The sequence below is a fragment of the Pezoporus flaviventris genome, unplaced genomic scaffold, assembly GCF_033815535.1.
Source record: "Pezoporus flaviventris isolate CSIRO_AGI_PZ_B2104156 unplaced genomic scaffold, CSIRO_AGI_Pfla_v1 ptg000063l, whole genome shotgun sequence".
NCBI classification, from domain to species: domain Eukaryota; kingdom Metazoa; phylum Chordata; class Aves; order Psittaciformes; family Psittacidae; genus Pezoporus; species Pezoporus flaviventris.
The window spans coordinates 3,087,569-3,102,140 of NW_026892611.1; the positions used below are offsets into that span (position 1 = coordinate 3,087,569).

At 44.9% G+C, this 14,572-nt stretch overlaps 2 protein-coding genes across 2 annotated transcripts in view; one reads left to right on the top strand and one right to left on the bottom strand.

The window, feature by feature from the left end:
- The window catches only part of NUFIP2 (nuclear FMR1 interacting protein 2), a 40,639-nt gene extending 37,609 nt beyond the window's left edge, over positions 1-3,030 (bottom strand). The window contains exon 1 of the mRNA XM_061470125.1: positions 2,794-3,030. The gene's annotated coding sequence lies outside the window, so the exon portion shown is untranslated. The remainder of the gene's footprint in view (positions 1-2,793) is intronic.
- A 1,400-nt stretch (positions 3,031-4,430) lies between these two features.
- Positions 4,431-14,572, top strand: part of TAOK1 (TAO kinase 1) — a 65,466-nt gene continuing 55,324 nt past the window's right edge. Inside the window, exon 1 of the mRNA XM_061470089.1 lies at positions 4,431-4,614. The gene's annotated coding sequence lies outside the window, so the exon portion shown is untranslated. The remainder of the gene's footprint in view (positions 4,615-14,572) is intronic.

A 14,572-nucleotide genomic window follows, 5' to 3' on the forward strand; every position in this document is an offset into this window, starting at 1 on the left:
GAGGGATGCTGTCTGACATGGTAACTTCATCCCAGTGAAGGTACTGAAGTTTACCTCATTGATACAAAACCAGATTACAACCATCTGGAAGACTCTACCTCGTTTATTTTGACCAGCCTTTCTCTAGAACATGTTTTTCCTGTATAACCTCCTAACCCATAATAATGGCCCAAACTGCAGGTTTCATGAGCTAGGAAAAGCAAAACAATTCCTTGCTTGTGCATTTCACAACTAGTCACACACTTAAACACACGAGGGCTTATCTTTTCTTGAACAGAGGAGCTGAAAGTTAGTTTCTAACTCAGTACATAAAACATGCAAAGGGCACATTCTGAAGATCTCATTGCCAGGAAAGAAGTAAAAAAGAAACCTCTCTAATTTGGCTAAATTACATTCTGCTTGCATGATACCAAAATGCCTAAACCAAAACCATTGACAACTGCAATTCATAACTGCTATCACAATTAATAACCAAATTTAATTAGTTCAAGTTTGACAATTTATTCTAAAATCTACAATTGGTCATTTAAAAAGGGTCACAGTAAAGCAGCATGTGGACTGGAGGCTAAGGAAGGTAGGACTGTGATTACAGCAGCTGAAACTCTGCCCTAATCACACTCTTATCTTTCTTATCTACTCAAGTATTTATAAAGCAATGATTACTGTTCTAGGCCCCATCACTGCTCCCAGTTAACTCTGAACCAGGACCTTTGCATTGCTGTAAGTAGTTTATACTGCTAAAGGTGTTGCCATTCTGCTGAGACAGAAAGCCAAGCTCCTCATCACTTAAAGTCATTGCAAAAAGTAAACTATGACACTTCTGAAGAAGTAGGGGTGTTAACCCCAATGTCCTGGCCAAATTCCCAGCTGGAGTAATTACAATGTGCCTTGAATAAATTCTTGCCACAGTTTCCGTTGGACATAGTATTGTTCTCTACTTCCTCTCCTACAATATTATGGAGTGCTGATGCACACTCTTAAACGTCCTGTCTATGCTGGAGTGTTGTGTGGGTCTACCCCATGACCAGCTCTGGGCAGCACATCGGGAATGATGTGTTGAAACCAATTCCGCCTGGCAGCTGAACCTCTAGGCAATCTGCAGTTTGTATTTACTGATGTTCTGGCACCTCCTTCTGATGGAATTAACTTTGGGTATAGCTATTGGATAAGCAGATGGGTGCAAATCCCAATGCAGACATACATAAACCTGTTTAGTTCTTTAAATGAACTAAATTTGCATCAGGAAATCAGCAAACTAAGCTAAATTAACTTTCTAGATGCCTACCATGATCATCTGAGAAAGCAGCAAGAGCATGCCTAACAGCACAGGGCTAGAAAAGCACACTAAAAGTGCCAGTTTCGCTGGTGACAATAAACATCATAGTTTTCATATTGGCTGTTCCTTCAGAATTTCTGCTTATTTTTGAAGCTATCACTGAATAAGGATCAAATGCAAATCCAGTATTTTTAGTAAAATACTTGATAGTTAACAGTAAAGCATTATTCACATTTTTCTGCAGTCACCATTAGAGATGCTGAGAATTTTTACCTAGAGCTATCGTTGCCTTTCTATATGTGTAACAGAAAGAGGGGAGGCCCAATCTCTGCTGGTGTTTGCAGGGTTAGCTCTACAGACCTCACTACCTGAAGCTTTTACTCTCATCATTCATGAGCTTTAAAGGCAATTTGTCTGCTAGAAGAAGTACAAGATCAAGATTCAGAAGAACCTGATTCTCAATTCCACCTTATGACCCCATGGGCAGATCACTCCCTCTTACTGCTCCATTTAGTTCTCCCATTGCAAAAGCAAATGATACCACTCTTTTGCAAAACAAGTACGAGAACAAATTTATACTGATAGGCCATGCTGGGTAGATTCGTGTCAAACACCATTGTTCTAACATATGAAAATACAAATATTTACCTTTCAAGTTTGTCCTTAATTTCCCCCAAAGCATGCCTCCAAACCCATGTTATTTTAGAAAGACAGAAACTGTAGTTTCAGAAAGTGGAGGGTTTTATTTTTGTACCATTACAAAAATGCCTTTTAACTTGTCAAACGATACGCTACAAATATCTTTGGCAGATGAATGAAACCAAGTTTCCTGTCATAGCTGCCAACTTTAAGGTTGAGATAATCAGATAAACCTTTAGTTTGCCTTTCCCCAATAACTTACAACAACATATGTTTGAAGTGATCCACACTTGCCTTACTTTTCCCATTGGGATTTGAAAAGGCGAAGTATCAGACCAGTATGTGAGAAGTTTGCAGAACTCTTAGATGTGGTCCACAATTATTACAGCCAACCTCTGTTCTTATCTTCCCTCAGGTTTCCCCCATCCCAGGTTAAACAGTACCCAGTAGCTCTGCTTGTTGAAAGGTAAAAACAAAGTTTACATAAATAGTATCCAGCATCATCCTCAATGGTTGCTTCACAAAGCCTTTTTATAGGTACAAACAGGTATAAAACACCTGTTAGTTTATGGGAAAACAGGAAGGAAATTTGTTTTGCTTTTTTAATTTCAGCAGTAATTCTGGATTTAGAGTTGTACTTTTTCATATTGGAGACTTCAGAGCCATGAATATTTGCAGGGCACTTTATAACGTTGTCCCCTAAGCTATAAGCCTGAAATTAAAAGCGCAAGCAACCCTACAAAAACACCTTTTACAAACTGTGTCTTACGTAACTGTTTCTAACAATTTATTATCAGGATGTCAGTGCAAATTGTTGGTGATTCCTTGCCCCCATACTTCTGAAAGGGAAAGCAACTATAAACACAGGGGAGACTGACCTCAGTGATTTCCTCTGTTCAGGCAGGAGCACAATGCCCTTAAACACCATGACAAGGAGAGGTGGACTGTTTAGCATTCCTCCAGCTGTAATCTATAGTAAAACCAAATAAACAAATACATGACTACAAGACATGATAATTAATCCCTGCATGAAGCCAACTGTTATCTCTAGTTCATAGATAGAGATACCGAAGCACACAAAGGCTCAGCAACCTACCAAGTTCAAAACCCACCACAAGACTACAGCTCAGGATGCTCTGTGCTTGGCCTGGGAGATTTTTACTATTAAACATTTCTGACTGTGTGCCCTTGGCTGAACTACGTCCTGTGTATGGCCAGAAACGCAGTCACTTGGCCAGGCCAGTTGCACAAGAGTCAGCACAAGCAGACACCTACCACCTTCCTGGGATTAACACCTGTAGCTGAGCTGCTCCCAGCACGTGAAGTGTCCCCACTCAGCCGGATGTCCTCATCCTCAGCTTGCCTGCCCCAAACCCACCCCCTCTGACACAACTGCCCCTAACTGCCCCCAAACCTGCCCTCCTTCTCCACCTCCTCACCCATGTCCAGGCCCCACCTGCCCTATCCCCAAGACTTCCTTCTCCCTGCTCCTCCCCAGAGCACTCAGCTAAGCTTCCTCTTGCCTTTCCTCAGTGTCCTCATTCCCCTACACCTCAGCAGCACTCCCCCCATCTTCTCCCTCAGGCCCCTTTCACCCCTCCGGGTCCCCACACGGGGATTCCTCGCACTCTCCTCAGTCCCCTCCATTCCCTCAACGACCCCTCACCCAAACTGCCCTTAGTCTACCCACAATAGCTCCCCCCAAACCGCTCCCTGCTCCCGCCGCCCCTCACAACCGCCTCTGCCCCGCCAGCCCCTCACAACTGCCCCTGCCCCGCCAGCCCCTCACAACTGCCCTTGCCCCTCCAACCCCACAACTGCTCCTGCCACCCCTCACAACCGCCCCTGCCCCGCCAGCCCCTCACAACTGCTCCTGCCGCCCCTCACAACTGCCCTTGCCCCTCTAACCCCTCACAACTGCTCCTGCCGCCCCTCACAACTGCCCCTGCCCCTCCAACCCCTCACAACTGCCCTTGCCCCTCTAACCCCTCACAACTGCCCTTGCCTCTCTAACCCCTCACAACTGCTCCTGCCGCCCCTCACAACTACCCTTGCCCCGCCAACCCCACACAACCGCTCCTGCCGCCCCTCACAACTGCCCCTCGGCCTCGGCCCCGCCCCTCCTCATCCTCCTCCCCACAACCACCGCCCCCCGCCCCTCCCGCGCGTCCGCGGATGGGGGGGAAGAGGGCGGCGAAGTCTCGCGAGAGGGGCGGGCGGGGGCCGCTGGCTGCGGGCAGCGCGGAGCGGCGGCGACGGAGCAGCCGGAGCCCGGTTGGCGCTGAGGGGAGGCGGCAGAGCAGGCAGGCGGTTACCCCGGCGCGGCCCGGCCCGGCCGAAGGGACCTGCTCCGCCGCGGCAGGCACGGCCGGCGCCGCTCGCCCTCCCGCACGCCGTGTTCCCGCGGCGCGGCCTGGCCGCGGTTCGGCGAAGCGGGGCCCAGGCGGCGGCGGCGGCGGCAGCCGCGGTGGTTGGTGGTGGTGGCGGCGGCTGGGCGCTCCGCCGCGCCTGCCCTGCCATCTTAGGTGCCGTGCCCCGCCGCCTTTGTGCCCGCCGCGCCCGGGCACCCGCGGGGGCCGGGCCCGACGCCCCTCCGGGGGCGCCTCCCCCCGCGGGGCCGCCGCCCCTTGCCCCGCTCCTCCTCCTCCTCCTCCTCCGCGGGGGGCCGACCGGCGCTCCCAGCCCGGCTGCGGCGGAGGGTAAGGCGGGCATCGCGGCGGGGGACTCGGCCGGGGCGGGTCGGCGGCGCCCCCGGGAGGGCTGAGGGAGGACGGTTGAGGTGGAGGGGAAGGGGGGGCCCGGTGGGGCCGGCGCCTCCCCCGCCGCGCTCTGCGGCAGTGCCGCAGGACTCGGGGCCGAACACCGGCGGGGGAGCGGGAGGCGAAATGGCGCTTCCCTCGGAGGGGCGGCCGCCGCCGGTGGGGTGTTCCCCGCTGTCAGGGGCCGCCGCAGGCCTGGGGCTGGGGCCGGGGCTGGGCTGTCGGCCCCACGGGCCAGGCGTGCCCTGCGCCTCGGTCCTTTTTGTCTGCACGGCTCCGGTGGGCTTCGGTGGACGAGCCCGGAGCCCCCGAGGCGTTGGGGGGTCCCTTGGAGACCGGCGGATTCCTGCTTTCCCCCCTCCCTTTTTTTTTCCTCCTTCCCCCGAGATCCCTACCCCTCGCTCCTCCCCAAGCGGTGAGTTTTCCGTGTATATACCATTTTGTTCGGTGCTGGTGTGGGATTTGGATGAAAGTGACCTATTTTAAAGACCTTTTCTTGATTCCCCTTAGCATTGCATGTGGCGGCCGATTCCGTTAGCCAAATAGCGTTTCCCAACCATTTTAATTTGTCAGATTAAAACATCTCATGGAGGCTAGATTTCTGCAACCCGCGTGTGGGTATGGCTTTGGGAATACCGTTCCCCCTGCTTTGCTGCAAAGCATCTTTGAAGCCTTAGAGTTCACCTTTGTCACTGTGGAAGCAGAAATAAATATAAAGGCGATACCTGGGCGCCTGGAACATGCAGTTGTACCATTGTGTTGGGCGCGGTACAAGAAATGGGGAGGGAGAGGGGGGGAGAGAGAACCAGGGATTAAAATGGTTGTTGTCAAGTGTAGATCTTTACATGCCTCGGGAAAAAAATGACAGAACGGTATTAGCCTGGAGGACTTGAAATTATTTTCTCACGAGAAACCCTTCGTGTTGATCGTGCCTTGTCTCTGCTGCTTATCATGGCATGGAGTATTTCATTAGGTGGCATTTTAGTGGCTGAGTTGGTTAAATAGCAGTTGCATTAACTAGTTGAACAAATTATGTCCTTCACCTTTGACTGTTGCATTTTGAGAGCCCTTACAGCAGTGTGCCTATGCATGCCAAGGGCAGATTAATAAGATGTTACCTAAGGTTTGGATGTTATTGATTCCTTACTATTAATGCTATTTATAGTGCATTTGACATGGCTCTTGTTTTATGTATTTGGATAAAGGTTATCGGCTTGGAGTGCTTCAGATGGTCCCAAAATACCACCCCTAACACCACATATATATTTATATTGTGGAACAGTATTGTTGGATCATCAGTGTCTGAAAAATGGCTTTAAGAGATAGCACATCGTGATAGTGAAAACATGGTGGAAAGCTGTTATATTTTGACACTAGGGAAGGTTTGGTTTCATGTGTCAGGATTCCAGAATAACAACTTCTGTTGCAATAAATATGATTTTAGATCAATTTTTCTTGAGATTACTTTGAGCCTCCCTGTTCCTTGCCTTTGTGCCTGTTCATAGCGAGTGTGTCATAGTTTTTGCTACTTAAGTCCAAGGGCAAACCTAATCAACGACTGGTTTGAGCCTTCGTATTAGATTCTCCACAACATTGGCCTAGTTCTGGCTGGTATGTTTGCCATTTTTAGGACTCCTCTTCCTTTTATCTGTAGCCTGAAATACATTGATAAACTTGAACCTTAATTTGTCCTTTGAACTTGAGAGAATGTTTTTTTCTCCTCTGTTAAGAATGTCTCACTGTAGAGAAAGTGATTGTGATACAACAGCTTAAATTAAATTTAATCCTCTGGAAACACCACTGCCTGAAGTAAAAACTCCTTGGATAGTTTGATATTTTTCTTTTTAACTAGATTGAAATTAAGTGCTGCGTGTAGAGGACCAGATGTTGGCATTAAAATTATGTACAGATAAGGTGACTTAGGCCTCAAGTTAGGTTGTTGGAAAAAGTTATCTATCGTATGTCCTTCTGTTAAATTCTGCTCTAAGGCTGGAGAATTTTAAATGCTTACCTCCATCTAAATAACATTTCCATTTGTGCTGTATTCATCTTTGCCTGTCCATTATAATACATCAGTTTTTGTCATTGGAAGAACATATTTTTTAATGAGTTGTTAGCCTCAGTTTTTATGCTTGGTGGGACACATTAGAAGAGAAGCAAATATCACACTAATAATTACATCTTCAGATGTATCCTAGTAGTGGATTTCCTGTAATGAGGATGTTTTGTAGAGAACAATAGATATGGCGGTGAATTCAGAGATTTGTTTTAAAGATGTTGTAGGTAGCTGACTCTGCAGTAGTGAGATCCACTTGGACGCAACCCTTTCACACTCAACAGGAACATCAGGTGGTTTCCACGTACTTCATTTTCAGGTGCTAATTCTCTTTCTGGCAAAGATGGATGGACTATTGCTGTCGTCTCTTTCCTCTCTTCTGCAAGCATATACTTCTGATCTAACTTAATAGATACTACAGTCATTTGCAGAATATTCCTCATGTAAGTTTAGTTGGCAGTAAGAATGTTTTGTCAAATAAGAAAATGTTCTGAGTTGTTCTGGTTCTCTGTGATCCAGAAGTGGTAATAAGCTATGATAAATACCACTTGTCTTGTTCTATTCTCAATGTATTTTGGAGAACACTTGCATAATCACTAAGATCCTATCTTAAAAGTATTTTCTGTTGTGTTTCTGTTCATATTAAAATCAGGTAAACAATGTATTGTTATGTTGAAGTGGGTGCTAGCAACTACAGAAAATCTTTGGTATTACCAGTGGGCTCTTGTCTTCTGAATTACAATGGTCGTGGATGGCCATTAATTTTTCTGTTCAGATATGCTATCCAGTGTGAAGGTTTTTAGTTTTATTTCTCATTGTGAACCCGAAGAGTTTAACTTCAACTCTGGACTTGAATCATCTCTGAATTAGAGTTATCCTGGGTCTGACAGCAGGATTTCAGTTAAGGGGAGCACAGATGTCCTCCCTCACTTCACAGTGTTTGAGACAAGCTTGCCTATAGCAATACAGAGGGATGATTTAATATCTTCTGAGACTCGTGGTTGTCCTTTTTTTATAACCCTTGAATGTGTCTTGCTCTTCTCCACAAACTGCTCATTCTTGACCAACGTGACACAGGATGACACCCTGGTCTGTGCAGTCTTGTGCTCTCTGGTGAGTTCCTGTTGCTCTAGAAGTTGATTCAGGTGTGTGGTACCATCCTCCCCCTACCTTTCCACTTATGTCATCCTACTGGCTCTGGTCTTTGATCCTGTGCTGAGCCACACCAGCAGAAAGCTGACCGAAGGAAAAATGGAAGGAGTTTGGTGTCAGTTTGGCTATCTAAAACGGCTCAGTGCATGGTTATTTGATGGTACAGACAGCCCAATTTATATCAGTTTATTCTGCCATGGAATCATAGCTTGTTCAAAGAGAAATGTGTGGAGACAGAGGTGGTTGATGGCGCTTTTTCCTAAACCTGTAGTAGTTAGGTTTCAGGATTCTTTTTGTTTTATTGTTCTTTAAGATGCTGAGGAGCTGTTCATCATACATTAATGTCTGTGTGGAGAAGAGACTGGAAAAAAATCCAATGGATGGAGGGTCAGAAAACCACTAATCCCCTCGTGTGAAGTTCCAGAGGGAGCTCAGCTGCAGAGTTGTGAAGCAGAATCCTTCCTGTGAAAGCAGAACTTAAAATACAAGAACATGAAACTAGAGGTGAAGTGCAAAGTGTCTGAGGGGAAAGTGTGCCCATCATGGGAGGAAAAGGATGGAGAGCTGTTTAAAAGCACAGTTGGCTTTTAGACAGTGTTCCCTCCTCCTTGTCTAAGTGCTCATTTACAGTACAAAACATGGAGGCAGGAATATTTTCTGAAGGTCCTTAGAAACACAATGGACATTAGACTGCACAATGAGTGCTCCAAATGTGGTTTCTTAAAGCAGTTTTTAAACAAATATTTGGTGATCACTGGAATGACAGTAGTTTTTTAATTACCAAAGGGAAGCCATTGAGAACTTTTAATACTTCGACAGAAATTTAGGGCATTGTTACTCTTGACTATTATTATTTTTTACATCCTGCTAAATCCTGGTTCCTTTGCCAGAAGAAAAGGCAAGGTAGCCACTGTAAACATAGCATGAAATGGCCACAGCAGCAGTAAGTTTTGTCTAAACAGAAAAGTTTCTCCAGTTTAATGAGAGCTTCCTGAGTCCAGATCTGCAGAGTCAGTTACACACCTACATTGCAGTTCAGAGATGAGTTTTTCCTTCTCTTAGGGGTGTGGTGAGGACAGTCCAACAGGAGTTACAGAGATGATGGTGGCTGCTTAATCTGAGTGGGCAGTAGCTGATGGTTTTGCCTGTTGTGTTGCTTGGCTAGATACAGTTTTGATTTTTCTCTAGGGGTCAGGATGGGGTGACAGCATGAGACTTACATATTGAATATTGTCCTTAGAATGGAAAAGGCTACAAATGGTGTGGTTTGGGGAAAACTCAGATCTTGAGGAAAGAAGTAAAAATCACATCCCTCTGAAGCTGGCAGGCTCTGCCATTTTCTGTGCCTGTGATCTTCCACTGACCCTTATTACACTCCTGGCTACAGCCAGGCAAATATTTTCTTTAGAGTGAGATGTAATTTTATAAAAACAGTGTTCTACACTCATCAAGTGTAATGCCTTTACAGGGCAGCCTTCTATCGGGATGTGGGTGCGTGCTGCCTGTGTGTTTAGTTGGAAGCTTTTGCTGCATGTCAGTTATGTCAGGCCATGGTTGAAAAGGAAGTTTTGATGTTTAATATTAATCTCAGGTTCTTGTTCGTAGCTTTCAGACTGAAAGACAATGTGTGTTGCACCTGACTTTTAAAAATGTGAATAAAGTTGCTTTCAGCCTTTTGCTTAGTTAAGCTAAACTTCAGACTCTTCTTCCCTTTAGCCTGCTGCCATTCACTGAGCATCAGCAGACACAGTTTTTGAGGGGCTAGATCCTTTAGGAGAAGTCCCTCTATTTGCTGGTTCAGCTTCAGTTCATTCTGGTCTGGCTGATTTGTAACTTGGGGAAAGCTTTGGGACCCAGGAGCATGGGAAATTGGAATATGCGAATGCAAGTATGTTGAAAGGGTAGGGAACATTTCTTGTAACAGTTTTTGGCTTGTTCCCTGTCCATGTGTTCAGTCAGTTTTCCAAGCATCCAGCAATCCTTCCTCTTCCCTGACATACACAAAGGCAGTAACAGACCCAGGAGCCTGCTCCCAGAGAATTGTTGTGTTGGGATTTCTTGGAAAGAATTGCATGTGGTGTTGCACGTTTGTTATTTTTGCCCTCTTCCCCCTTCTTAATATGCAATTCTTACTTCCCACCTCAGTCCTGTTTTAATTGGTGACTGTCACTCCCTGCCCCAGTTGAGGAGATGAGAAAAGAGGTTATTTTTGCTAACATTGTTTCTCAAATAGGCCACGGGTGTAGGGTAAGTAGTGCAGCAACTTTCTCCATCAGATACTGGGATTTCTCAAGCTGTGTCCCGATGGCAGCACAACATGTTTCTGCTTTAGTTCTGCCTTGCAGTTGTCACTAGGATTAGCTCCTCCCAGTTCCCACTTCCTTGTAACCCAATCTGAATAAAGATCATGGGATTTGAATGTGCTTTACTGCTGCTGCTCTGCATGTTTGGGTTGTCTCCGGGTCCTTCGTACCCTGTACGCCGTGATCTTTGCCTTTTGGCTTTGCCTGTTCCAAGGAGCAGTTGACAGTTGTTAAAATCAGTTCTGGGCCAGCCATGATTCGATGCGATTAAACTGTGTTAAATGTGTTCCAGAACTGTTTCTTGGCCTAGATAGCAAACTAGTTAAACCCTGGTTTTGAAATCTATTTATGTGTGATTCGACTGCATACCCCTAGGTGAGCTGTTGTCTTCTTCAAGGGTCAGAGCACAAGATCTGTGTATAGCACGTGATCATCGTTAAATCCACCTTTAAATCCACCACCCTCCCACATCTCCTTGGGCTTTTTTATTACCCTTTGCATACTCAAGTCTTGTCTTGGGAATTATATACCATACTAACTGTAGTAATGCAGTTTCACCACCCATAAAGACTAACTCTGTTGCAGTGATAATGATTTTCCCTGGCATCAGATGAAGTGGTACAAACCCCACTTTCTACTTGCTCAGTAGATCCTAGTACACAGGCAAGCTCCTAGATTCAGGTTTCTATGAAGGTTTGCAACTTTAATTAAAAAAGAGGGTAACTTAGGCCTTGACAAAGTTTCATGCTGGCTTCTAGAAGTGCGTATCAAAGTTGGGAAGGAAATAATGATATGTTTCAGAAGCAGGGCCTTGCTAAGAATGCCAGGCTCCATTTTTATTAAGGTTAATTGCCATATAGGCAAACCCTGAACTCTTACCTGGGTTTTTGGCTTAATTTTCCTTCTTCCCTTCGCACACAAAACCCCCTCTAACCCATGCTTTGAAGTATTTAAAACTAGGTTAGTCTCTGGCTGGAGGTGTGTGGTAGAGCCTCCTGTTAATTCTTGCTGGGACCTGCCCGTTTTGCAGCAAGAATGCAGGCGAACCCATCCGAATGCTGATCATCTGTTCTTTGTGGAGGATGGAAGATTATTTTTTCACTTCATTTGACACAGTACATGGGTGAAGGAATTCTAGGGCATCTCGGTCCCAAAAGCCATGTCAGGCACCCAGAGCCTTACAAGGAGTGCGTGCCCATGGAGGAGGAGGAGGAGGAGTGCTTGGTATCAGGATATTTGGTGTGAGTTCAGTTGATTGCATGGCTGTCACTGGAGATACTTCCTTCTCCCTCCTCTCAGGTGTTGCTGTGAGCTGCTAGCTCACAAGTTGACTGTGTTCTTACCTGATCAGCCTACACAGCAGTCCCAAACTGACCAGAGTCTTCCAAATTTCACTTTTGCTGACTGCGAAGACAGAGTGCAGGGTTCCAAACTCTTACAATAACCTGTACTTAAGAAGAGGTCAATATGTGTGTGCTTTTAGCCCAAAATAAAATGTTCCAGAAGCAGCAAGTTCTCATCCTCCCCATTACCTTTGATTTCATTGCAGTACTGGTGTTCTAAATTTGTTTATGAAAACAAGACTGGGTAAAAGATTTGTTCCTGATTTGACAATCACAAGCAGAGCACTTGGGATACTAGAGTAACATGAAAATAGTTTACTTATAAAGAATGTGATTTACCTGCACTGGCTCATAAGAAGTCACAAAGCCATAAAGAACATTTAAAGAATTATTTACTCGTTTATTGAAAAGTCCTTTTCCAAAATACTTTAATGGTAGGTGCTTTTTCTTAAGTAGCTCCTCCCTCTTGAAAGTATGAATTCACACATTATAAGCACCTTGTATTTCCCCTGTTGCAGGAGTTGGTGGTTGTGGCTGACTGCAGGCAGGCCATCACCTGGGCTCCAGAGTCTTTCCACAGTGGCTGGTCCAGCACCAGGGTGTTTGATCCTTATTTGAATAGTCTTCCCATCGCACACCCTGGTACTGAAAACTAATGACTGTAGTGACTATAAACTGGTATAATCACTATGCTGCTTGTAGGTATTACAAATATTTTTATGTTTAAATAGAAATAGCTATCATTAGTATGATGAGAAATGAAATATTAGTACACAAATAGAAATCTAAGTAAGCTATAACACAGATTATTTTACCTCTGTGATGTTTTTGTACTTTTCTCTGAGTTGGCAAGATAATAATAGTAATTCCCAGTTCTGAATTTCATCCGTAAATCTCAAAGTATTTTAAACGGGTGATGAATACACATTTATTTTCCACACTTAAAAGGTGGAGATGCTGAAGTAGAGGTAGAGGAGTGATATGCCCAGCATGAGTGATGACAGAGGTAGAAGAATTTGTCTCCTTGGTCCCCAGTTAACATCTGACTTCAGTACCTCCAGGTTGGAAAGCAGGAGCAGCAGTGTAGAAGATGCTGTGGAGGGCGTGCTGTGCCAGTGTCCCAGATCTCTCCTGAAAGTCTGGCCATGACCTCCTAATAATGCAGGGGATTGGTTTTTTTTTGTTTCATCATATGAACATTATATGGATTTTTCTTCTCATAATGGCACTTTGATGGTGTTCATTAATGACTGGCTACGTCTTGCAATTTGTGATATTCTGTGTTACTATGTTGTGCTGGTTGCTGGTTTTTGTTTTTAAATAAATCTGAAAAGGGCCTTTAATGCATTGTAAATCAGTCCCTGAACTTGATGAACAACAAAGTCTTTCCCTTTTGGGAGTCAGTCACACACAGGGATAACTGAGCACATCCCACCTAAGTGAAAAATATTCTTGTGCATATATAATTGCAGGACTTGGGGATTGTGTGGACATTTTCATGGAGGTCTTTGGAGGCAAGGGTATATCCTGTTATCTTGTTTGTGCAGTCTCTACTGCTGCTCAATCTCACATCTTCTTAAAGGTCTAGTTAGTCTGTAAGGCAGATGTTTTCTGTAGAAACCTGAGTGTTGTCACCTGGGAAGGAAGAAGAGCTTTGAGCCCCTGTAGCATCAGTAGTCTCTAAGCACTGCAGAGCGAGCCATTGCTCAGCTCATCACAAGTAACTTTCATCTGTTCTAGATTCTACTTCAGCTGTCTCTGCGGAGAGGTTTGCAGTGTTGGTATTCATTTAAGGCATATCTATGCAGTAAAATTGCAGGAGCTTATTTGGAAATAATGAAACTAAGGATTTTGTTCCTTCACTCCTATTATGTCAAAACTAGAATAACCCAAAAAGTATTCAAACCTTGAAATTTGACTGCCAGTGTTGAAGTGTTCCCTATTTTGAGACCTTGGTTTTCTGAGGGATTTTTGTTCAATGTTGCCACAGCCATGGAGTATGAAATTTAGCAAGTGCTCTCCACGATATGCTTTCAGGTTTGGAACTAATGTTAACCTGTGCTGGTTCATACCTGTTTATCATGCACATTGCAAAATCTACCTACTCATTTATATAGGTGTTGGGGAAACAAGGATGATAGGGACTAGCATGAGTGGTACGGAGCAGCATGAGTGGAAGGAGAGTATGGTGTGAGTTGTGATTCTTCTTGTGTGCTTATGTTCTGGTTAGGAGGCATCGAGCACCTGCTGATGTAGGGGTTTTCTAGATGTGATTTCATGCTTGTGATTAGCATTTCTAAGGACATGACACATACAGTCTCACCGCTAAAATACCTTCTGTAAATATGTAAACAGAAAATTACAGAGATGGTCACTGTCCGTCTGTCCTGATGAGTCTCCAGAGGTAACCCAGCAGGACTCAGCATGCTCCACTGGGCCTGGCTGATAGAACAGATCGCACTGCAAATCTAGGAGTAAAGTTCCTTTTCTGAGTGGAGTTACCACCTCCTTTGGTGCTTCCTTAATGTCTCATTTTCTTCAGTCACCAGGACAGGAGATTGAGATGTTTGGGTACCCTGTTCCAGCGTCTTACCATTTTACTGTTTGAATTCTTTACCTGCTTCACTGAAATCTGTAATTACATTTTAACCAAAATCAACCATTTCTTGTGCCAGAATCCCTTCAGGTGGATGATGAACAATAATCAGGACTTCTGAGTTCAGGGGAGGTGTGAGATCCTGTAGGATGGAGTCTCCTAGAAATCCTTTTCTGGACAGACTCTGCAAATGGTACCTGGTTAGTTGATGTTATTGCTGGAATATTGTCCTAAGTTGAGGGCAAAGCTGTGTTTTGCTGCTTCGAGAAACTATTAGTATTCAGTCTGAATGGAGTGGGCTGCTAATACTGATTAGCTTGTGCATAAGGTGGAGATGGCAATCTCCTTAGTTTCATATTTAATTACCAAAAAAATCATAGCAAAGAGATACCGTTGTGCTGTTCAGTAGGAACCACATGACCACAGGGTATTTAATTCCTTTCTGTAA